Source organism: Otolemur garnettii, unplaced genomic scaffold (genome assembly GCF_000181295.1).
Source record: "Otolemur garnettii isolate 467f Iridium unplaced genomic scaffold, OtoGar3 scaffold00068, whole genome shotgun sequence".
Lineage (NCBI taxonomy): Eukaryota > Metazoa > Chordata > Mammalia > Primates > Galagidae > Otolemur > Otolemur garnettii.
In genome coordinates this window covers 4,209,389-4,236,265 of record NW_003852463.1, presented here as the reverse complement: position 1 = coordinate 4,236,265, position 26,877 = coordinate 4,209,389, and positions in this window count along the sequence as shown.

Here is a 26,877-nt window from a genome sequence, read left to right as displayed (position 1 = left end):
ATTTATGGCCAAGCCAGGAGGAGCATCCCTGTGAAGATACCTACAGAGTCGTTTCGACAGGAGAATTTACAAGCGTCCTCCTGTGCCTGCTACTGAGTGGAAAAATACATTGGGCCCAGAGCCGTGAGCTCCTTGCCAAGGCCTGTGACTCATCCTCAAGTCATAAATAATGGGTCCCTCATGACAAAGCAGAGAAGGGAGCTGGGCCCAGGGCCACGTATTTATTAGAAAAGAGAGTGGAACCATTAGTCGGGAGCTTGGTTTCCGGAAAATTCAAACCACACCACATTAGAGAAGGTCAGGAGGCACTTCCACAGGAATTCAGACCTGACTTTTTTCATATTCTCAACCTTTCACGTGGGGCGGAGACCCCTGATGCATTCACCAGAGGCATCCCCTGGCCACCCAGCAACATGGAACAAGAGGAGGCCTTGCTACTTCCCACATCCTACAGGACACTTCCTCCTTGACCCCTGATGCTTCTCATGGTAACCAGGGGAGGCAGAGCCACGTGTCTTAGTGACCACAGTACTGTGCACATAAGGAAACATTTAGAACCTAAAAGTGTGACCTCTGATAACTTATATCCTACCTCCAACCCCTGCCCTAGGTGCCCATTTCATAAGTGCAGTGTGGCGGGGTGGGTGGGGGTAGTAGATGCAGGGTTGAGCACTGCTTGGGCCCAGGGCACTGGCTCATGTCTGTGAGAGCCACATCTTGGAGGAAAGGGGAAGAGAAGAGGCAGCTTCTCTGGGTCTCTCACTCTGCCTTTCTCTTTGTCTCTGTGCCCCTCTCTGTCTCTGGGTATACAGACTAAGAATCTAAAGGATGATAGGTGCAGAAGAGGGGGTAAAGATAAAACATTTATAGACTGCCAGTGAACCATTGTGCTCAAAGGAAATAGCCATGCATGGTTCTGAGAAGGCTGAACCTGTGGTCTCCTCCTAAACCTGGTCCTATCTGTGTTTACTACCACCTCTCTAGCTGCTCAGACCACGAAACTGTGTGTCTAGGTTGATACCCGCTTTCCTCCCACTGCGGCAGTGACCAATGCCTGTGCATACTCTCCCCAACTTCTCTTCCTTTTCCTGCACCTGCCACTCTTGCCCTGGCTCAGGGCACTGCCAGTCTTCCCCTGATGGCACAGGTCTGAGTAATTGCATTCCAAATCATTTTGTGGCCACGATCCCCACTCCAACCCCTGGCTAACATCTACTCTCTTTAGTAGGCCCCTTGGGGACAAGCCTGATGGTGCTGTACTGTCTAGTCTTCCTGACATCTCTCTTGTTCACTCCCTGAGGCCCAGGATGGGCCCCTCCTCCTGCAGCTCCTTCATCCAAGCCTTGGCCCACACAGACATCCCCTTCATCTTCCTGAAGGCTTGGTGGCCCCAAATGCTTCTACCCACCATGTCCCCAGCCTGGCCATGCACTTCTCTAGGCAGGCACTATCTTACTCATCTAATCCTCTCTGGCCACACAGACCCTGGCTTGCAAGTGACAGCTGGGGAGAACTCAAGGAGTGAATGATGAATGGCTAAAGAGATGAATGAAGTGATGAATCAGTCTTGCCCCTATGACAGCTCTTGGCACAGCCAGGAAAGCATGCTGAGTCTGCTTCCCTGCCCTGAACTGTGCCCTATTTTCATTGCCTTCTTCTGGCCTCCAAAGCCAATGGCCTTAACTCATAACTGGCCTCACACACAGATGACTAACATAAGCACTATGAGTGAATCTGCTGTTTGATCCTTGCTACCTTGGCTATTATGGCAACTTCATTCTTTTATGATCTACTATGGGCATTTCAGACACTGCAGGAGGATCAGCAGTATTTTTTAAATGTGGACATCCAAGGTCCTGGTTTTGAGATATCAAGGTTGGAAATGCATCCCCCTTGTTGTGTTTCCAAGCACCGTGCTATCATGGAGCATAAGCATTGAAACAAAATGGAATCCCAGGCTGGCAGACCTGGACAGCATCATAGAAATCCTTTAGACTGACGTCTTCCCTGTACAGATAAGGTCCTTAGAGACAAGGGCTTGGTCTGTGATCTCAAGTGCTGGTGAGGAAGGTAGCTTTGTACCCCCATGGTCCTAACTCTGAGTTCAGTGGTCATTGGTGAGTCCTCTGCCTGTGGCAATTGCCCCTTCTGTCTCTTTTTGCCTTTGTCACTCTTTCTGAGGTCTCAACTGATCAAGCTCCCTCTCACTCAGCTGATGCCCCCCCCACCTCCCGCCCAGCCTCCTGGGGCCTGTCTACATTTATTACCAGGCATGCTGATTTCCAGTTCTGCTGTTTCTCTGCCTCCCATCAACCACCTGGTGCTCAGAGTCTATGGGCAGACAAAGAGATCCCAGCTTTGGGGACAATGGGTTTGGGTCTCAGAATTCTAGGGCTTAGAATCAACTTCTTGCGACTAATTGAAGACAGATGGTCCTCTTGGTGCCTCACTGGTCCTGTCCCAGTTTCTTGTAGGGTCAAGAAGGGCCTGGTGTGGAGGCCCTTGGAAAGGCCTGGTGTGGAGTCACTAGAGGCTCATCTAGCTCAGCAGGGCCAAGAGTGCTCAGTGATGGGGCAGGGAGAACACACCCAGCCAGAGGCCATAAACAGAAGAAAAACAAATTTGAATAAATACAAGGCAACTTCTGTGCTTGATTCTTATGTATTCACCACTTAAGTGTTATTCTCAGAATCAAGTGGATATGATAGGGGAGGACTCTCTGGAGGGGAACCTGGGAAGGGATGGCCTGGGAAAAGAGGAGGTACAGAGGCTGGAGGGATGTCCCCCTATTCCTGAGGCCCTAATTGACACAAGGGCTGGAGTCTCACCATGTGGAGGGCCTCACCTGTTTTAGACCTCAGGTGGGCAGGAGGGGAGGGAAGACCTAGATTGAAACTAGATGGGCCTTTCACAGTGCCATCCTGCCCTGGAGCCCTTGGGATAGTCTTTAGCCTTGGTTTCCAGAGGGACATTACCACCCACCACTGGCCCCTGCCCATTGCTATAGTTTGAATGTTTGCCCCCCTTCAAAACTCGTGGTGAAGTGTAATTGCCAGTATAACAGTCCTAAGAGGCGGAGCCTACTGGCGAGTGGGTAGGTCATGAGGACACCAGCCTCAGGGATGGATTAGTGCCACTATAAAAAGGCTTGAGGGTTTGCCCCTTCCATCTTTTGCCATCCAAGGATGAAGCAAGAAAGCCTCACTAGGTCCTTATCAATTGCCCAGTCTCTTATTATGCTATAGCAGTACAAAGACAACCATCAAATCCATTCTCTGGAGAGAGACACAAGGCTTCCCGGGAAACAGATAGCACCTAGCACCACGTTTCTGTCTATTCATGGAACTGCTTTTCAGAGAGTTCTTCAGTTTGGAAAGATGTCAATACTGTTGGTTTTCTCAGCTGTGTTTTCTGCCTCAGCCCATCTTCATCGATTTTTTGTTTGTTTGTTTGTTTTGCTTTTTTTTCCTAACATATCTAGCTCCAAAAGTATCAGTATATTCCAGTTTCTTGCCCAAGCCATTTTCTCTGCCCAGAACTCCCTTCCTACCAACTTCCTACCCCCATCTCAGCCTTCATCCCTTGGATAACACCTACTCAATCTTCCAGAGCCTACTTAGACTATGTAACAGGCACACGACGTTTATTGAATAAAACACTAAGTACAGCTCAGGAGGCTATGGGAACTTAGCTGAATTCAAGCTAGGTTCTCCTCTCAGGTCATCCTCTGCACCTAATGTGCTATAATCTTGGGAAAATCACTCCCCCTTTCTGGTCTCAACTTCTTTATCTATTGATGAGGCAGCTAAACTGGCGGAGCTGTGAGGCTTCCAGTTCTGACACACACCCCGGGTGGCAGTCAAGCCAAGGTCCCAGCCCCATGCTCTCCCCGCTGTCCTGCCTCATTCTCCCCAGCCAGGAGGAACATCCTGAACAGCGTTAAGAATAATAAACACGGGCTGATAAACATCAATAGGCTTGCCTGGTGCCAAAAGGGAGAAAGGAAAGCTTTGCTGGCTAGAGCCTCACTGGACCAGGAGCTGCTGCCAGCTCCTTAATCATCTGGAGACAGCCGGCCAGCTCCCCCAGCCCCGCCCAGGGCCCAGGGCAGACAGAGGCCAAGCCAGGCCCTGGGGAAGCCAGCCACTAGGTCCCCAGCCACAGGCAAGCCACAGATAACCCCCTTACCACATGCCAGGACTTCTCTCTGGATGGGGGGCTGTGTCATTGCCCTGCCTAAAACCTTCCGTGGCTCCCCACTGCCCACAAGACAGAGCCCACAGGCCCTTGTGTGGGCCTCAGCCTGACTCTCCACCCTCATGTCTCACCTGTCCTAGACTACAACCACAAAGAGTGTCTCACCATTTCCTGGAAATGCCAGGCTCTGTTCCTCTGAGATTTTTAACAGACTGCTGCCTCCTGGGGAAGGCCCTGGTGGCCCTGGAAAAAGCCTACACTGACATCACTGCAAGACCCACAGAGTTGCCATTTTTAGCTCAGGGTGCTCCGTATTATTGGCTTCCTTGTCCAACTATCTCAGACCTGTTTTTGGAGAAGTAAGACACACTGCTGCTTAGAGCTTGAGCTTGGACCAGGTGGTCTGCGTTTCAAAGCTGTTCTGTTTTCTTGCTGTGTGGTCTTAAGAAAATTACCCAATCTCTCCGTGACTCAGTTTCCACTAAAATAAAGATGATATGAATAATATAATAATACCTACTTTACACAGTTGCTGACACGGGCTGGAACATGTCATATGCTTAGAAGAAAGCTTGAGGCCCAGCAGTGCCCTCTGAGTGGAAGCTGTTATTCTTTATCTTTGCACACCATGTGCTACCAGTGCCTGGCACATAGTAGGCTTCAGCTGCATTTGTTGAATGATCAAATGATCATCTGACTCAGAGCTAGAGAAAGGACCATAGGCCTAGCTACCCATGGAGTCCTGGTCACTGTGGTTATGTGGTGAATATCTGTTGAGTGTCCAGCTGTGGGGGCCAATAGTGAGGCCACAGGATAGGCATCCACTGAGGACAGGGGCTACATTTTCTCCAACAAGACAGAGACACTGTTTCATGACAAGCCGGTAGGTGCTGCAGAACACAGGGACTTCTCGTTACATGGGCTTTCCCAGGAGTGCTGATAAACTCTGTGGTCAGTGGCTCTGGGTGCTGAGTCATGTAACACTTGGAGTTAGTGGTGACTGGGGGAGGGAGGGTGACCAAGGCAGGAAGTGGCCTGCTGTGGCCAGGGAGGGCTGCCCCTGTGACCCATGGGGCCTCAGGGGCTCTTCCCAGAGCAGGCAACCTGGCTCATTCACTAAACCGCATGTCCGAGGGAATCTCCATTCCCAGGGATGCGGACTCTTGGCATTCCAGCCTTCCCGCCTCCCTGGGGATGCTGTGTCTCCCTGCTTCCATCCAATTTTCCATGTGGGTCATGTGATAGGAGACATGGTTCGGAAACTTCATACATTTCTAAAATTCCTAACTCTATTTTCAGATGCTTGCTCCCCTGTGCATATCTCCTACCCCAAACTTACTCTTTTATTGTGAGTAATATCCTCCTGTCTAGTGAAGAAGAAGAATCATTAGTAGATTTATAAATTAGAGTTTCAGTGGGCTGACACTCATCCCATAGTTTGAGAAGAACTTTCTGCTAGATTGTGGTAATCTTGTCTGTGGGATCCTGGTGGGAAATGTATACTACCTAGAAGGCAAAAACACTGGGGGAAATTCAAATACTTTGCTACTGGTTGAGGAGCATCTATCGTCTGGTTATACACAGCAAGGAGCTGCCCTGCCCTGCCAGTTAGGGAACTTGGGATGACAAGGTGTCTCAGGGAAGGTCATGTCTACAGCTGTGTGCATCTGCAGACCCTGGCTATCTGTGGGCACATGTCAGCCCTGTGCCTCCCATTCCTAATAGTTTAGAGGTGGGGAGTCTGGGGAAGATAGCATTGAAAAATCTTGTCACATAGTTGGTGCCTAGAGATCTGGGCCCCAGGGGGTTGGGGAGGGACAGGGAATGCAGCTGGGGACACTGGAGTTCTAGGTGGAGACAGGCCCAATGTCATGAACTAGGGAATGTGAGGCTGGTATAGGCAGGAATCCAGGCATATGCCCATCACTGCAGCTGTAAACAAACATGAAATAGGGACCCCTCTGGCTGGGCATAGCCCTGAGCCAGTGCAGGGCTTGGTGGGCCATGTCTGGGTTAGATTTTAGCCCTACATGCACATGCACCCCTCCTGCTGGGGCCCTTCTGCATTACTGTACAACCTCCTGCCGTGGCCCCAGTTCTGCTGCTGCAGTTCTCCTGCATGTACATGCTGGAGTTTCCTGGCTCAAGACTATGTCTCCTCTCTCCTCTATGCCCTTCTGCTGTTCCTTCCAGGGGTGAGTTCTCTCCTATGGGGCCACAAGGTGAGGGTGTGAGGCTTGCAGGCAGGGTCAGTGGCTAGAGCCTTGGGCCTTATTAATGGGCCAAGGTGCGCCCATTGAATGCGGCCAGGATGCCCTCCTTCCCTCAGCTGAGGTGCCCTGGGGACAGCTGATTAAGTAGCTTGGCACAGTGTCAGCAATGATTTATGGGCTGCCCAGAAGCTTCTGCCTTGAGAGCTGGGCTGCTGCATTATTCATGGTGGTAAGCCATAAATCTGCTCTGGGGGCTGGCTACGGGCTCTGCCATAGAGGATGAAACCCGAGGGAAGGCTGGTGGGGGAGGAGTGGCGGCTGCCAGGACAGGAGAGGTGCTCAGCAGGCAGGGTGGGTCTGAACAGGAATCTGATCTCACTCCCCCTTGTGTTTCATGGGTGAGATTTGACGTCCTCCCCTGGTTACTTTGGTCCGGCAAACTTTCTCTTGTCTAATCTGGGTACCTTTGACAGTAGCCGAACCCCATGCTTCCTGCCAGAGGCAATTCTTAATAGGACTTAAAAATATTAGACCACATTTCTTAAGGACAAATCATCTGTCCAAAGTTCTGCCATCAGGCAATGGGACCACCATTACCTGGGCTCAGGTCTTGCTGTGGTTGCTCACTAATGCCTTTGCCATGCAGCAAAATATATCCATGTGTGTGAGAAGAAATAGTGTCATGCTTCCCAAACTTGAGCTTGCATCAGAATTGCCTGGAAGGCTTATCAAAACACAGATTGCTGGGCCACCCCCAGGGTTTCTTAATTCAGCAGGTCTCAGTTAGGGTCTGAGAATTTGCATTTCTAACAAGTTCCCAAGTAAGCTGATGCTACTGGCTCAGAAATTACACCTTCAGAACCACTATCTTAGTTTAATTTAACTAAACTGTGCTGTGCTATCATGACTGAGGGCAAGAACTGTCAGTAAAGTGCACAAGTCTTTAAATTCATTCATTCAATAAACATCTATCCACACCTACCACACCTGTTAGGAGGCCCAGCTGTGCTCTGTGCTGTGAACACAGACAGCAAGAGCCAGGCACTGACTTCCCTAGCCAGCTCACAGTTTAGCTGGGAAGTGAAGGACACATGTGGGCAGTCTTCCAGCACTGGCTGAGAGTTGAATCAAGCAATTCAACAAATTCAACCTTTGGTGGGGGACAAGATGTCCTGCAGGTTGAATGGTTACAAAAGTGACATGTGGAGGATGGATTTGGGATGGAGGGGGAGACCAGTAAACATGACTATCCATACTAGATTAGCAATCTTTTCAAAACTTAATAAATGTGTCTGTCCATTTGTCTTCTGAGCCTTAGGCTGAAAAACCTTCCCTCTGATCTTATTGGTCCCAGATTCTTCATGATTTTTATGGTTTCTCATTTTCACTTTCTCCTGGAACTTGCAGGCAACAAGCATGCTTGTCTCAAAAGACTTAATCACAAGCGCAGACAGACAGTGAAGTGTGTCTGGGAATGTCTGAGCCTGAAGTAGGGGTGGGGTGGTCAGTGTGCAAGAGGATTTGTGACAGATTGGAAATGGGTGTCAAGGAACTGCAATGGGAATGTCTGGCTAGGAAAGGGAGGTGGGTGTGGGGTAAGGAGAGGCTATTTGGAGACCATAGCAGGGAGCCCTACTGAGATTGCTCAGGGCTGCACTTACCACTCCCCTCCCATTCTGCTTCCCAGAAGAAAACATTTCAAACACGTTTTAGTGTTTCTTTTGGTTCTTATGCCATACTTCTAACAAAAATGAATAATTTGATTTTTCTTTGTCCATCCATTTCAGACATTATTGACTTTGTATTATGCTAGAGGAAAATTTAATCTCACTTCTACATACTCTCCTGCATCCCCTACTCACCTCACACTAGACTATCTCAATTCTTAGTTAAAATCATTTTCAAAGTTTTCATTATTGTGGCTATACATTTTGTTCACTGTTAACACAAGTGGTATAGCCTGATTCCACTTTCATTCTTGTACAACTTTTAGTTTTTCCTGGGGTTAACCATCATCTCTGTTTTTAATCTGTTTAGTATCCTTTGGCAATCTGATTAAATAATTATGCACCCTTCCACAGCTCTGTAAAATATCTTTTAATACAACTTTTTGATAACTTGCCACTTTCACTTTTCTCCCCTGTGTTCTCTGATCGACTGTTCTAATCTGACTTACTTTTTTCTCTGGCTTCTGCAGACAGGCACTAACATCCAGGCATTCCGTTTGCCCCCTCTTATGTTTATTCCTTGTTTCTTTAATTCCATCTATGTTTTTCTTGTTCTTGTTTTACTCCCTTGCTTTGGTGATGTACATCCTCCAATAGCTTTCTAAGAAATGGCACAAAAGAGGGAAATGTTAGGAGACTCTGAATGCCTCAAAGTGTCTGTATTCTATTCATAGACTAGATTGGATATAGGTAGAAAATTGTACATGGAATATAATTTCCCTTCAGAATTTCCAGCTTCCATTGTTGCTATTGAAAAGTCCAGTTCCATTCTTGTTTTCCGTCCTTTGTTTGGGTTATCTTTTCTCTCAAAAAGCTTTTAGAATCTTTTCTTTACCCCGGTTAATGTAAAATGTCATGATGATGGGTCTTGACGTGGAGCTTTAGGAAACTGGTCTTCAATCTGAAGAGCCATGTTCTTTAATTCAGAAAAAATTTCCCCTCTCTCCTTCCCTCCCTCCCTTCCTTCCTTCTCTCTCTCTCTCTCTTTCTTTCTTTCCTTATTTACCATTTTATTACCTCATCCTAGAACTCCTAGATGTTGAAATTTGGTCTTCTGAACTTATTCTTTCATTTTTGAATCTTCTATTATACCATCCACATCCTTGTCATTCCATATCCTTATTATTTTGTTTTATTTTATAACGAAAGTTACTTTCTTAACTTTATCCTCCAACTCTCCTATTGATTTTTCTTGGTTTATTCATTTAAAGTGCAAGGGATCTTTATTGTTGTCGGATCTTTTTTACATATATATTCTTTTTATTTCATGGATACCATACTTCCCCAGGAATGTTAATTACATATTTTTTGAGGTATTCCCTTGCTTTCTTGTTATCTTTGTTTCTTTTATTTGTTTTCCTGTTTTCACTCAGGGGATTTCCCCAAGATATCTGGAAATCCTTGATTATCTATTTATATTTGGAAGTGAAGATGAAAACATGACTCAAAAGCTAGTAAAGGAAGTGGGGCTTGTGGGAAGGCCATCAGGTAACTCAGGGTCTTCTGTTGTAAACCTCCAGTAAAGTCGTATACCTTTTCCTCTTTCTTTCTTTCTTTCTTTCTTTCTTTCTTTCTTTCTTTCTTTCTTTCTTTCTTTCTTTCTTTCTTTTTTTAGACAGAGTCTCAAGCTGTCGCCCTGGGTAGAGTGCCATAGCATCATAGCTCACGGCAACCAGTTTCTCCACCAAAAAATAAGATTAAAATTCTTCACTCTCCTTTCTGTATTTCAGAGTCTCACTTATACTATACAGATGCTGCTAGTATTCTGCAATTTGGTAGGTTTGATAAATTAAAGATGGCTTCTGAATTTTGTAATTCTGCCTTTAAATGGTGAAGTTATTTTCCCTCTTCTTGAATCTGGGTTTGTTTTGTGATTGCTTTAACCAGAAGAATATGATGGGAGCCATGCTGTGAAGTTCTGAGACTAAGCTTTAGGAAGGTATGGAAGCTTCTGCTTTTTGCATTTTTAGAATCCCTGAAACACCATGTAAGAAGTCTAGCTGCTTTGCTGGGGAGGCTATGTAGACAGACTACATGGGCAGGAAAAGTAGAAAGGCAACATAGAGGAGGTGGCCATGAGACTACATGGAGAGAGAAAAAAGTCTAGCCATCCTGGCACTCCAGATGGACCCAGCCATCTATCAGGAGCAACCAAGGTGTCAGACGTATGAGTTGATCATCTTGGATGATCCAGACCAGTTGAGCCCTCAGATAACTATAGATAGCACACAGCCATCATCCTATGGTATGTAAGAACTATAATCAAGAGTCCCTTCATAACATTTTGATTAATAATAACAAACTGTATATACAGTATTGGTTCCGTAAGATTACATGTATAATGGAGGTAAAAAATTCTAATCTCCTATTGATCTTGTAGGTATTGTGATGTTAAAGGCCAACAGATTATACATGTGTTTATAGTATAAACAAACCTACTGTACTGCCAGTCATATAAGAGTACGACATATATAGTTATGTGCTGCATATAATATTTAGTGATGATAATAAATGGCTATGTTGCTGATTTATATATTTACTATACTTTCTATTGTTATTTTGGAGAGTTCTTGTACTTATCAAGTTCTCCTACTTATAGAAAGAAGTTAACTATAAAACAGCTTTAGGCAGTTCCTTCACAAGGTATCCAGAAGGAGGCATTGTTATCAAGGGAGATGACAGCTCCCTGGATGTTGTTGCCCTAAAGACCTTCCAGGGGAACAAAGTGTGGAGGTGGAAGGAAGTAATATTAATGACCCTGACCCTGTGTGGGCCTAGGCTAAGGTGTGTATTTGTATCAGTTTTTAACAAAAGAGTTTAAAAAGTAAAAAAGGAAATTAAGTAGAAAAAATCTTGTAGAATAAGGATATAAAGAAAGAAAATTATTTGTGCAGCTGTACAAAGTGTTTGTATTTTAAGCTAAGAGTTATTTAGAAAGTCAAAAAGCTTATAAACATTAAAAGTTTATAAAGAGGAAAAGTTACAGTAGGATAGAGGTAATTTATTATTGAAGAAAGAAAAAAATTTAAATCAATTTAGGGTAGTCTACATGTATAGTGTTTATATAGTCTATAGTACTTGTAGACAAAGGCCTTCACACTCACTCACTGACTCATCCAGAGAAGCTTCCATTCAATCTACACAGTTCAGTCAAGTGCCCCATACAGAGGTATCATCTCTTATCCTTTTCTGTACCTTTTCCATGTTTAGATATGGTTAGATACACAAATACTTACCATTGTGTTGCAATTGCTTACAGTATTCGGTATAGTCACGTGCTGTACAGGTTTGCAGTCTAGGAGCACTGGGCTAGACCATAGCCGTGGTATGTAGTAGGCTATGCTCTCCAGGTTTGTGTAAGTGCACTCTGTGATAATCTCAGAGACAGTCAAAGTTGTCTGACTCATTTCTCAGAACTATTTTTATCATTAAGTGACATATTACTATCTTTAGCTGGGTATAGTCAATCTACAGAATTGTGAGCAACAAAATAGTTGTTTTGTTAAGACTTTGAATTTGGGAGTGGCTGTTAGGCAGTAAGAGTACCAAAACAGTAGGGGAAGAGAGTGCAGGGCTGCATCATATGATTTAATCTGTTGATCTTTACTCAATTCCTTGATCTTCTTCTGTTCTCCCTCCGCTTAGATTCTGGAGCTTCTGTTGTTTGAAAATTTATTGGCCCACCTTTAAACACTGACTTCAATCTCCCAATTGTAGCATTCAAGATCTCTACCTTAATATAGTTCAAGCCTAAAATTTGGCTTCATGGTAATCTGTAATTTCCTGATTCAGTATCTTGACTCCAGCTAGGAAATCTTGTTTCTCACCTAGGACATTTTCCTTCCCATTTTTTTTTTCCTCCACAATCTTTTTGCATCTTTTGAGGAAGTAGAATTAAAATCCTTTCTGCACAATGTCTTCCTAGGATTACTGCTACTTGTACAATTCTTCCAACAGATCTAATGCAGACCTCTGTCAGACAGTCATCCTTGACTAGTAATGATTATAATGGAGGCAGGTTGCCCAGCCACCATTATAATTAATTAATGAAAATGGATCAATTGAGACATTCAATTGGAAGTCTCTGATGTTGCCTTTATGACTTTCCTCTAAAAACCCATGACAAGTTAGAAAGACATGGAAATATCTAACATTAAAAACCAAGGCTGATGAACAACGTATTGTCAGATTGTAAGAGGAATTTGCTAAACACAATACTGATAAATCTTTATCAAAAGACCAGAAACAAGTAGCATACCCCTGCTCCTCTTGAAATAAAGCAATATACTTCTTTACTCCTCTTCTCAGTGCTCTGAGATACTCAAGACCAACCTAATTAAAAAACTAGGATGCTGTCCCACTACTGTGTGGGTGCTGCTTATTCTGCCTTACCACTAATGTTCTTATGTTCACTAGGAGACAGCAACTGCTGGAAAAGAACAGGGTGAAATGGGGTGATCAAGGTGGTGCTTTGCATTCAAGGAAGTGTAAGATCTTGACATGTAGCTCTATAGGTACAAAGTTTCACAAGTTCTAGAAAGTTTCAAAATTCCACCATAGAACCATAGCACAATATTTACAGAAATCCTGGGAACCAGACCCTTAGGAGTTAGACTGAGATTTCTACAGGATATAAATCCCTCAAAAGCACTGTTGCTATGGTATGAGAAGGAGACAACTGATTCCAAATGGACAGTGGTGGAACCAAGGGAAATCTACACATTTTGCCTGTTCCTAAAACAGTCTATATATATAAAATTCTGAAAATGAATTCAAAGGGAAAATAATCAACTTGGTCTATTAAAAAAGGAAAATGGGAAAACACAAGAAGGAAAACTCATCCTGATGACTCAGAATTTCAGAGAGTAAATAGAATACAATTTTAGAAAACTGTCCGGAACCCTCTCTAAGTTGCAAAACAAAAACAAAAGGAAACAAAATGACTTCTATGAGTAATTAAAGAAAACCATAAGGAGAGAGAAGACCAGGATGAAACAAGATGAGGCTAAAAGGTGACCAAGTGAGTTTAAAAGGGAACTAAGTCAGATGTAAAAGTGTGTCAAGTTAGCTATTGCAATATAGTGAATTTCCCCATAATATAATGGCTTAAAACACACCACTTTATTTGCTCACAGTTGGGGCAGTGACCATCAGCCAATGGTCTGCCTCAAGAGATGCTAGCAGTTGGAAACTGGGCCAGAACTGAAATGTCTAGAAAAGTTTCACTTGCATACCCGGAAGCTGGTAGATAAGGAACTGTGAGACCCCTTCTTTCTCACGTGGCTTGGCTTTCTTTATATGGCATCCCCCAAAGTGAGAAAGTGGAAACTGCCAGATCTCTTAAGATCTAAGATTGGAAGTCCTCTAAGATCAGTTCTTCTGCATTCTTTTGGTTACCTCAAGTCACAAGGTCAGCCCAGATGGAAGGTGAGGAGAATAGTCTCTATCTCTTAGGAGGAGGTGCATGTGGATACAGTTTCAAGAGGAACTGATGGCAGCTATCTTTGTGGTCAACCTGCCTGGGAATTGTAGGTTCAAAGAAGAATGATAAAGAAGGAAGTAAGAAGTAGAATTGACACTGTGGAAAATTGGAGTAGCAATGTGGAAGACAGACATGAATAGATCTTCCAGAAAATATGAAAGGCTAGAAGAGAGGAACTAATGAATGAGAAGATGAAGAGCAGAGAACTAAGGTCATAGTGGAACCCCCCCTCTTTCTGTGTTGGTGAAATCTTCTATGTTAGGTGTCTTAGTGACAGAAACTGCCTTACACACAGAATCCATTAAAGGATGGATTCATTAAAGGAATCCATTAAAGGCCAGAATCCATTTCTGAGGCTGGTTTCTAGGGTATCAGCATGTGACCTATGACTGCCAATATTAAACTTTGAAAAGGATGCATGTAGCACAAAGATGAAAGGATAAAGAAGAATTCATTCTGAGGGAGAATACAGCTTCAAGTCCAGGGCAGCAGAAGTCATGGTACAAACTGCAGTGTCCAGGTTCTAGAGTTAGTGGTAGTAATGCTGTGAGCCAAGATCCTGGGATTTGGTGGTACTATGCCTGGAGTTGTCATGGAATGTGTTCTGTGGTGTAACTGTCATTCTGGCTGCTGTCAACTCTTGCATCATGCTACTCATTCTCTGAGTCTGGTCATTAGTCTTATTGATGTTCTCAATATCCTTTTTATAAATTCTTTTATAACTAAGACATCCAGAGTTTGTTTGAGTTGTTTGGAACTAAAATCCCTGACTTGTATAGGATCTGAACAAAGAATACTGTCATTCTTCCATATCCACAGGGAGAGAATCCCCAAAAGGGAATTCAAGTATGTGTCCAGAAATGTCTTACTATATTCCAGGCAATATAATAACAAGAGATTTCACATAGAAAGATTATGAAGAAATTAATAAGATTTAATAACATGAAATTATATAAGTTATATCACTTAATTATAAAAATATTAAAAATATACAATTATATTTTATAGTATAAAAATATTTTATAGGAATCAAGAAGTAAAAAACACATGATACAGGTTAGGGTAACTTCAAATTTCTCATCTGCAACACTAACTGCCAACAGAAAGTATAACAATATTGCTGTACTTTAACGTAAGAGGTTAAGAGTTTGTGATTCATGTTCTTCTAAAAAAATTACTTGAAGATGTTCAACATACTTCATTCCTTCTCAAGATTATTCTAGCTATTCTAGGACCTGGGCCTTTCATACACATTTTAGAATAAACTTGTCTATGTCTACAAAGAAATATTTCTGGTATTTTGATAGAATTTTTATTAAATCTAGAAGTCTATTTGTATAAAACTAGAATCTTTAATATGTTGAATCATTTAATCCATGAACATGGTATGTTTTTATATTTAGGTTTTGTTTGATTTCTTTCTTTTTTTTTTTTTTTTTTTTTTTTTTTGAGATAGAGTCTCAAGCTGTCTTCCTGGGTAAAGTGCTGTGGTGTCATAGTAACCTCAAACTCTTAGGCTTAAGTGATTCTCTTGCCTCAGCCTCCCTAGTAGGTGGGACTACAGGTGCCCACTACAACATCTGGCTATTTTTTGGTTGTAGTCGTCATTGTTGTTTGGCCATCCAGGCTGGATTCAAACCTGCTAGCTCCAGTGTATGTGCCTGGCACCCTAGCCACTGTGGTACAGGCACTGAACTTCTTTGATTTTTTTTTAGCATATAGATCCTTAATTACAGATCCATAATTTTTACCTAGACGTTTTGGTAAATGTATACCTAAGCATTTAATTTTTTTGAAGTAATTATAAATGGTATAATGGTTTTAATTTTTGTTTTCATATGTTCATTGCTAATATGTCATAATACAATTGATTTGTGTGTGTTGACCTTGTGTATTGTAACCTTGAACTCTTATTTTGTTATAGCTTTTGTAGATTCCATGCAACTTCATATAGGTAGTCATGTCAAATGCAAATAGAGACAGTTTTATATTATAATGCTATGCCTTTTATTCCCTTTTCTTTCCTTATTGCAGGGGATAAGATTTGTAGTACTATGTTTAACATAGTGATGAAAGCACATTAGTGCCTTATTCCTGATCTTAGGTAAAAAGTGTGTCAGCTATAGGCTTTCTTTAATAGATGTTTTTTTTTTTTTTTTTTTAACCAAGTTGACGTAATTCTCTTCTATTCCTAATTTGCTCAGAGTTTTTACCAGGAATGAGTGTTAGATTTTTGTCAAATGCTTTATCATGGACATAAATATAAAACATACAACTAAAACTTTTAGAAAAATAGAAGATCTTGAAATCTGGGGCTAGGCAAAGAGTTCTTAAATTTGATACCAAATCATGATCTATACAATAAATAAAATGATAAATTGGACTTTATCAAAATTAAAAATGTTTTCTCTTTGAAAGACCATGAGAAAGGAACAAAAAGAAAGGCTACCGACCTAGAGAAAATATTTGAAAACTACATATTTGATAATGACTAACACCTAGAATATGTTAAAAAAAAAACACCTCTCAAAACTCAATAGTAAAAAATCTAATTACAAAGTAGGGGGAAAGCATGAAGAGTGTTTTATATGAAAAAGACATAAAAATGGCAAATAAGTACATGAAAAGATGTTCATCATCATTAGCTGCTTTATTTATGATATCTCCAAACTGGGAACAACCCAGATATCTTCACCTGGTGAATGGTTAAACAAACTATGATAGATCCATATTATGGAACACCACTCAGCAATAAAAAGGAACTGACTGTTGATACTCACAATAACTTGGATAAATTGCCAAGGGATTATGATGAGTGAAAAAAGCAAATACTAGAAATTTATATATTGTATGATAATTTTCTTGAAATGACAAAATTACAGAACGGAAAGCTGGTAGAGCATATTAGTGGTTGTCAGGGGTCAGGGATGAGATATAAGTAATTGGGGGAAGGTAGATGTGGCTATAAAAGAGTAACATAAGGGGTCCTTAGGATAATGGAACTGTCCTGTATTTTTATTGTGGTGGTATATACAACAACTTACACATTTGGTAACAGTCCACGGAATTAAAATTCACACACACGCATGCAAATACCATTGGGAAAATATTAATGAACTCATTGAATTGGATTAATTGTGATTAATTTAATTAATGAATTGGATCATTGAATTGGATTAATCACATTGTGATTGTGAGTATAGTTTGCATGAAACTGAGTGAATTCTTTCAACTGCGTGTGAATTTAAAATGATCTCAAATTAGAAAGTGTAATTTTATAAAGCAAAACATTAGAACATTTACATTGAAGTCAGAAAGTAGGTAAAGATGTCTACCATAACCACTATTAGCTGACATTATTCTAGAAGTTTTAACTAATACAGTTATTTAAGAAACAGAAAGAAGAAACTAAGAAACAGAAAATGAAGTGATTATGATTTATATATAATAATTTTTTTACCTTGAAAATCCTAGGAAGTTGCAGAAGAGAGTTTCCAGTTATGGATTCAGTTAACAAAGTTTTATAAAATAGCAATAGCTCATTAGGGGGAAAAATTTCCTTGGCATGAACTGCTAAAAACTGTGTAAGACCCACAGGGATAAAACTTTTATAGTTTTGCTGAAAGACATAAAAGAGGACTTAAATAAATGAAGGAACATGTTCCTCATTGGAAAGATTCAATATATATATAATTGTCATTTCACTATGAATTAATTTATACCTTTAATAAAATTCTGATAAATATCCCCACCAGATATTTTTCAGAACTTAAAGAGAATACTCATTTTTCTAAGAAAAACAAATTGGCAAGTAGGGCTTCATTATTAAATTAAAAAATTAAGCATGCAATTAAAAATACTTCAGCAAAATGCATCAAAGGAAGTAAGAAGGGGAACAAGTAATAAATAAAACAATGAATTATAAAAAGAAAAGTAGTAGAACTGATAGATACAGTCAATAAATATTTCTTTGAAGAAAGTAATAAAATAAATAAATTCTTTCTTAGACTGTTCACCATGATAAATCATAGAAGAAATAAAGTATAAGAAAAATAAAACTCATTTTATTGTTATGTTAGGAGATACATATTCATATTGTTTCCTGTTAATTTATTTAATTGAACCCTGTCTCAATGTCACATTGTTTTAATTTCTCTAACTTTGTAATATGTTTAATTAGCCTTGTAGTTAAATTTTAAGCTCTAAAGTAATGAGTCTTGGGTTGAAATACAGATGTCTAATATTTGGTAATTTTATGATATTGGCAAACTTTTTAAACATTGTTAAAAAGAAGTTAAAAATTGTTAAGTTGTACTTCATTGAATTTTTGGAGGGGTAAAGAGAATCCACAATGCATATGAAACACCTAACGCAGCTCTACATATGTATAAGCATTTAATAGATGTTAAGTTTAAGGTTTTAGTATCTGTTAGGCAGCAACTTTGCAAGTTTTTCCTTTCTAAATGATCCTTGCTTTCGTTAATTCTTCCAACTCAATTTTATCAAATTTTAAAAGCAGTCACATTGAATTTATGAAATTACATAAAGCAGATGAACATTTTTACAATGTGTATCTTCTTACCCAGCAACAGTGTATGTCTTCTTTTACTCAAGTCATCCTTCCATGTAGTACAGTGTTCTCCATTTCTTTAATAGATAATACATCACTAGATTCAATCCCCTAGGTATTGATAGGCTTTTGTTGATATTGTAAATGGAATTTTCTTCCCCACTGTTTTTTCAAGCTAGTTATTTTTAATTTGTGGGAAAGTTATTGACTAGAATAATGCAATAGATAGGTATGGAAAACTGTTTGCTTTTTCCTTTCTAACACTTACTCTATTTTTCTGACTTATTGATTTCCATGTCTGCTTAATTTCCCCCCTTTTAAAAAAGATTTCAGATTGTTATGGACGTACACACAATTTGTTTACATAGTTTGTTTTTGTGTGGATAAAGTCAGAGTTATAGGTGTGTCCTTGTCCCCCAAATTGTGCAATATACCTGTGCAATGTACCCATTAGGTGGGAATTTACCCATATCCTTCCCCCACCCCTACTTAAATTTCTTTGAGTTTTGCTTCCTTATGAACTTATAGATATTGAGCAACTAGTTCCAATTTAGTATTGGATACATGCATTTGATTTTTCCATTCTTGTAATACTTCACTTAGGAGAATAGTCTCCAATTCCATCTAGGTTGTTACAAATGATACTAGTCATCATTGTTTTTATGACTGAGTAGTATTCCATGGTACATATATGCCATATTTATTAATCCATTCATGTATTGTTAGGCATTTGGGTGTTTCCGTGCCCTTGTGATTGTGAATTGCACTTCTATGAACATTGGAGTGCAGGTATCTTTTGTGTAAAATGTCTTTTTTTCCTTTGGGTACATCCCTAGTAGAGGGATTGGAAGATCAAATGGTAGGTCTACTTTTAGTTTTTTGAGGCATCTCTGTACTACTTTCTATAGAGGTTGTACCAGTTTGCAGTCCCACCAACAGTGTATGAGTGTTCTTTTCTCTCTGTATCCATGCTGTCCTCATTGCTTTGGGGCTTTATGACGTGAGCCATTCTCACTGGGGTTAGGGGGTATCTCAATATGGTTTTGATTTGCATTTCTTGGATGATTAGAGATAAAGAGCATTTTTTTAATGTGTTTGTTGGCCATTAGTGTATCTTTGTAAGAAAAGTTTCTGTTCATGTCTCTTGCCTAATTTTTAATGATGTTGTTTGATCTTTTCTTGTTGATTTTCTTGAGTTCTTTATAGATTCTGGTCATCAGCTCTTTGTTGGATGCATAGCATTCAAACATCTTCTTCCATTCTATATGTTGTATATTTGCTTTGTTGATTGTGTACTTGGCTGTGCAAAAACTTTTTTAACTTTATCAGGTCCCATTGATTGATTGCTGTAATTGCTAGGGTCTTTTTCATAAATTCCTTCCCTAGGCTAATATCTTTAAGGGTTTTTGGCACTCTTTCTTCTAAGATTTTTGTAGTTAATATCTTAGGTTTAAACCTTTTATCCATTATGAGTTAATTTTTGTGAGTGGTGAGAGATGTTTAGTCTTTTACTTGTGGCTAACCAATTCTCCCAGCACCATTTATTTAATAGAAATAGATTCTTTCCCCCAGTGCCTGTTTTTGTTTGATTTGTCCCAGGTCAGATGGCCATACATGGATGGTTTCATCTCTAAATTCTTTGTTCTCCTCCAAAGACCCATGTCTCTATTTTTATGCCAATATCATGCCTTTTCTTTCTTTTTTTTTTTTTTTAAATCACTACAGGCTTGTAGTATAGCCTGAAGTCTGGTAAAGTGATGCCTCCAGATTTGTTCTTATTTTGTAGGATTGCATTAGCTATTTAGGGTCTCCTTTGGTTTCATATGAAACATACCACTATTTTTTCAAGATCTGCAAAATATGATGTTGGCATTTTAATGGGGAGTGCATCAAATCTATAAATCACTTTGGGTAATACAGACATTTTAACAATGTTCATTCTGCCAATCCCTGAGCATGATATGTTTTTCCATCTGTTAACATCCTCTGCAATTTCTTTTCTCAGTGCCTCATAGTTCTCTCTGCAGAGATCTTTCACATCCTTTGTTAAGTAAATTCCAAGGTATTCCATTTTATTTGGAAATATTGTGAAGGGTATTTTATCTTTTATTTGATTCTCACCTTGTCTATTGTTGGTATATATGAAAACTACTGATCTGTGAATGTTGATTTTATATTCCAAGACATTGCTGTATTTCTTTTTTTATTAAATCATAACCATCATAATTAGATCATGTATACATTAATGCATTTATGGGATTCAATGTGCTGATTTCATATAGAATTAGGAATGCTTACATCACACTGGTTAATATATAATTCATCTCATTTACTTAATTATTGTGTTAAGACATTTATACTCTATACTTAATACATCCGACATGTACCCTTGCAGTATGCACTATAGGTGTGATCCCACCATTCACTCTCCCTCCATCTGACCTCCCCTCTCCCTTCCCATCACCCCTCCTCCCTCCTTCATCCTGGGCCATAGTTGTGATCTGTTTTTCATGTGAAAGTGTGAGTGATTTTAAATTAGTTTCATAATAGTACAGAGTACATTGGATATTTTTTCTTCCATTCTTGAGATACTTTACTAAGTAGGATATGTTCCAGCTCCATCCATGTAAACATAAAAGACATTGCTGTTTTTCTTGATTACTTCCAGGAGTTTTACAGTTGAGTCCTTGGGATTTTCTAAGTATAATATCATGTTATCAAAAAAGATGATAGTTTGCCCTCCTCTTTCCCCCATTGGATACCTTTGATACCCTTCTCTTGCCTGATTGCATTGGGTAGGACTTCCAGCACTATGTTGAAAAATAGTGGCAATAGTGGACAACTTTGCTTGGTTCTAGTTCTAAGCAGAAATGCTTTCAGTATTTCTCCATTCAGTATGTTGGCTGAGGGTTTGTCATCAGTTTAAGAAATGTCTCATCTGTGCCTATTTCTTAAGTGTTCTTATAAAAAAAAAAAAGGACACTGAATTTTGTCAATGCTTTTTCCATATTTATTGAGAGGATCATATAGGTTTTGTTTTTACTTCTGTCTATGTGATGAATTATGTTTATGGATTTGTGCATATTGAACCAGCCTTGCATCCCTGGGATGAGGCCCACCTGGTTGTGATGTATAATATATTTTTTTATATAGCTGATGTATTATATATTTTTTTATATAACTGAATTTTGTACGCTAGGATTTTGTTGAGTATTTTTGCATCAACATTCATGAATGATATTGGTCTATAGTTTCTTTTTTGTTGTTGTTGTTGAGCTCTTTCATGGTTTTAGTATCATGATGATATTTGCTTTGCAAAAGGAGTTGGGCAATGTTTTGGAATAGGTACTAGGTCTTCTTCGAAGGTCTGGTAGAATTCTGGTATAATACTGTCTGGTTCAGGACTTTGTTAGAAGCTTTTTTATTGTTGTTGCAATTTTAGTGCTTTATACCAGTCTGTTCAAGAGTTCTGTTTCTTCTATTGAGTCTAGGAAGGTAGTGTGATTCCATCAACTTGTCCATTTCCTCCATGTTTTCAAATTTCTGGGCATGGGGATTTTAAAAATATTCAGTGATGATACTTTGTATTTCTGTGGTATCCATCCTTATTTTCCCTTTTTAGTTTTTGAGCTTATTAAAGACTTTTCTTTTTTTATTTCTGGTTAATATAGCCAAAGGCTTATTAATTTTGTTAATCTTTATAAAGAACTGACTTTTTGCTTCATTAGTCTTTTGTATGATTCTTTTGTTCTCAATTTCATTGAGTTCTGATCTGGTCTCAGTTATTTCTTCTACTGAGATTGAGGTTGGGTTTGCTTTTCCCTTTACAATTCCTTAAGATGATTCATTAGATTGTTGATTGAAGGTCTTTCTGATTTCTGCATGTGGGTGTTTAAGGCAATGAGTTTTCCTCTCAGGGCTGCTTTTGCAGTATCCCACAGATTTTGGTAGTTTGTGCCCCACTGTCATTTTGGTTAAAGAATCTGTTGATGTCTGTCTTTATTGCCTCTTTGGCCCAACTATTATTAAGCAATAAGTTGATAAGTCTCCATGACATTGTGTGAGGATGAGTGTTCCATAGGGTTGACTTCTAATTTTATTTCACTGTGGTCTATAAAGATACATGGTATAATTTTCATTTATTTTTAATTTGTTGAGGCTTGTTTTGTAACCTAGGATCTGATCAATCTTGGAGAAAGTTTTATGAGCCAATGAGAAGAATGTATATTCAGTAGTCTTGGGGTGAAATGTTCTGTAGATGTCTGTTACACCCATTTATTCTAGCATCAAATTTAAGCCCAAAGTTTCTTTGTTTAATGTCTGCTTGAAGAAACTGTCTATTTCTGTCAGTGGGGTGTTGAAGTCTCTGGCTATTACAGTGTTGTTGTTTAGCACTTTGTTAAGATCAAGTAGAATTTGTTTAATGAATCTGGGAGAAACTGAGCTGTGTGTATAAATTTTAGGATTGATGTATTTTCTTGTTGGATTGTTCCCTTGGTCAATATATAATGCCCATCTTTGTTTTCCTTTACTTTGTTGCTTTAAAATCAATGATGTCAACAAAGAGGCTTGCAATTCTCATTTTCTTTTGGTTTCCATTTGCATGGAATATTGTTTTCCAACCCTTCATTCTGAGTCTGAATGTGTCCTGGGGGGTTAGATACATTTTCTAAAGATGGCAGATAATTGGCTTATACTTTTTTGTCCATTCAGCTGGCCTCTGTCTCTTTGGGGTTTTGGCCAAACTCTGTGGGGAGTTTAAACCATTCATATTTATTATTATGAGAATTGATAAGTGGGGATGGATTTCTGTTCAACCTATTCTGTAGGGCTCTGTTGCTTTTTTTTTTTTTTTTTGTTTGTTTGTTTGTTTGGTTTTAGCTGGGGCTGGGTTTGAACCCGCCACCTCTGGCATATGGGACCAGTGGTGCCCTACTCCTTTGAGCCACAGGTGCCGCCTGCTGTTGCTTTGTTTTATCACTTGGGACAATGTGTTATCTTGGCTTTGACCTTTAGTTTCTAGGCAGTTTTGCACTAATGGGAGTCCATTGTGCTGGTCCGTGTATAGAGCAGGTCTGAGTACTTCCTGCAAGGCAGGTTTAGATGTGACAGGTTTCCTCAAAGAAACTTTTTCTTGTCAGGAAAATATTTGATTTATCTATCAGATCTGAAGCTTAGTTTCATAGGATACAGAATCCTGGGCTGGTAGTTATTCTGTTTAAGAAGATTGAATATAGGTACCTACTTCCTTCTGGCATGTTGAGTTTCATCTGAGAAGTCTGCTGTTGCCCTGATGGGTTTACCATTGTAGGTCAGATTTTTCTTATGCCTATCTGCTTGAAGAATTTTCTTTTTCATTTTGACTTTGGCCAGGTTAATTAATATGTGTCTCTATTTGGGTTGACTCTTCCTGGGAGTTTTATATCTGTCTAATACCTGTATGTTTATGTCTCCAGTAAAGTTTGGAAATTTTTAAATAATAATGTCTTTAACTAGAGCATTCATACTTTTGGGACTCTCTTTTTCTCTCTCAAGGATATAATCTGTAAGTTTGTATGCTTTGTATAGTCCCAAATCTCTCTAAGAGATTGCTCTGCTTTTGTTCTCTTCTTTTCTAACTCTTTAAATAACTCAGTTAGCTCAAGAGCCTGTCTTCAAGCTCTGAGATTATTTCTTTGCCATGGTTTAGTCTGTTGCTGAAGCTCTCTGCTGTGTTTTGAAACTCCCTGAATGCCTCTTTCAATTCTTTAAGCTCCATTATATCATTTCTAATTTTGTCTAAATTCTTGGTGACTTTGTTTTTAATTTTTTTAATTTCTTATACATTTCTTGAACTTCTTTTTGCTGGTTTCCAACTTTTTCTTCAATCCCATTTATTCCATTGGCCATCCATATTCTTAATTCGATTTTTGTCCTTTCAACAATTTCTTTATGGTTGGAGTTTTCTGCAGTAGCTTCATTGTGATCCCTTAGGGGAGTTGATCTGTCTGACTCTTCTTATTGCTGGGTTCTTTTGCTGGTTTCTCCTCCTGTGTGGGTTCTTTTTTTATTTTTTAACTTTAGGCTATAGAGTTAAGATGACCCTGTTTTCTTTGTTGTCTTCCCTTCTCCACTCCTGGTGTCCCACACCATCACTCTAGGTATAGTTTTACAAATTTTGATATGCCATGCTCTTATGTTTTCATATCCCGTCATTGCTCAGTTCTAAAATGTTCATAATTTTTGTTATGATTTGCTTTTTAGCCAATAACTTATTTGACAATGAGCTTGTGTTGTTTGTTTCCAAATATATGGGACTTTTTGTGAGGGGAGGGAAGCTTATGCTAATGGTTTAATTTGAGTTGTCTTGCATGGCAGTTAGAACATGTGGTCTGTATCACATGGATAAGACTTCTTTTGACATACAGTTCAAGTCAAATATCACAAATGATCATGTATACTTGAAAGGAGTATGTGTTTTACAAAGTGCAAAGTACCATATGGCTCTATTATAGAAAATCTATAATTTTATTATTTAAATATTTTATAAGGTTGGCAGTGTATGACCCATTCATTTCTGAGAGGGTGGCCTACTCTGTGGATTTGTCAATTTCTTCTTTGATGCTGTCAATCGCATAGTTGGAGTGCATTTTAGTCATGTGCAAGGCATTATTGTTATACCATTTTGATTGATGGCTTTCTTAAAACTAGAAAATGTTCTTCAGTATTTCTATAAAATTAATGCTTTTTGTATTCATTAATATTTTACCAGTCCCTGTTTAGATAGCATTTTACATGTGTGTGTTTTTCATAATTTTATTTCCAAACTTTCTGTTTCAATTTTAGAGTTTTCTTTCATAAGCAGCATATAGCTGAATTAGAGGGGCAAATATCATTGTTAAATTCTCTTTGAATAAAAGTTCAACTTATTCTTATTTATCTATTATAAATATCTATATATTTTAGCTTATTTTTGCAATATGATTTTTTGTTTCCTTAACCATAGTTTATCTTTTATTTATTTATTTCCCCTCCATTCTTGCTTTCTGTTGAATTTATTTTTTTAAACTTTTTTTTCTCTGCATGTTTGGAAATTACACGTTCTGTTTCTGTCCTTTTGGAGGATAATCTTTGAGAGCTCATTTTTCATGAGCATGTTTTTTCAAATGCTCTTTCCTATAGGGTAGTTGTGTGATTACCTTAGTTCCAGCACCATGGGGTTCAATGCTGTGAACCAGGCACCACACGGACACCTTTGTCTCAGGGTCTTCTTCATGTGGATGGAGTAGCTCTGAACTTTATGCCTACACATGGAACAATTTCTTTCTTGGGCTGCATCTATATTTCTAGCCATGGACAAGCAGTGTGTTTCCAGACTCATGCCCAGGTGGGCAAGCAAAGTCACTCCAGCCTCCCCTGGTGAGCAGGCTGTGTGTTTATGGCTCCCAGTTTCACATAGGAGCCCAGTCTTGAAATACTTCAGGGTGAAATTCTCCCTTTGGGTAGCTATCTTTCAAGAGGGAGGGACCTTCTCTTCTTCAAGCATCCTTTTAGGTGACAACTTCTTCTTGGTTCATCCTGTGGCTTTTCAGATCTCTCTGAACTCTTGAATTAGACATGGCCATCCCTGCTACCCCCTGCATCCCATGCATACTAGCCTGGACTGGGAAGCCTGACAAATTTCTAAAACACCCACAAGCAGCTTGAAGGTCAGAAAAGGCAACACAACAATGCAATAGCAGAGACAAAAGAATGGTAACAGAGATGGATACGGTAAAATTAAGGAAGAGCTTTTCCCAGGGTTAGTTTCTGAACTTTTCTGGACACTGAATAAATGTCTATCTGGGTTAGTGCTAAGTATGCTCAAGAGTTGCTGGATGGCAGAGCCCTTGGACCCTAGAGCCTCCTTCTTGCCTGTAGACTCTGGTACTAGCATGCTAAGAACTTGGATGCTGCAGCTGTACAGGCTTCTAGGGTCCTGCCCAGCGCCCTTGTATGGTTCTCCAAACCTCTTCCTGCCTTTTTGAGTCATGCAAACTTATTGACTACTTGTTAAGGCTTAAAGCAGGCTTTCTACTGTTCACTAATACTAAATATTAATATTAAATATCATTTATTAAGCTGTTACATGTGCTGCATGTCACATAGACCCTGTGTAAAGTCTGTGTCTTGTTTCATCTTTGTACTTTCACTTGGATGTTATCATGATGTGGACGCTAATATTATCATCATTTTAACAGGTGAGGAAGCTGAAGCCTACAGAATTTAAGCCTCATGTCCAAGTTCACACATCTATCATATGGCAGAGTTGGGAATCAAAACCAAGTCCATCTGATCTCAAGACCCAGGCTGTTACTTCTGTACTTTTCTGTTGACTGATACAATAATAGTCAAACACGATGCCAATAATGGTAGCTTCCAAGCTGACTTTTAAGTTGCTCCTAGAGTGGCTTCCAGATTGCTAAGCTTGGCTGGGGGAAAAGCCTAGAGGGAATTTCACAACTCACTGCTTCTCTGGGAAATGGCACAGCACTTACAGAATCTTCTGTAAGAAACTTTGTGCATTGTCTATGAAGGATGATCCCACCTTTCAGGGAAGTAATCAGGGCTGGGAAACAGAGAAGTTGGGTGGTCATGTAAAGAATGAATAAAGGCTGGCTAGCTCTACCTAGAGAAAAAAGGGAAAACAGAGGGAACACATTTGGGGGT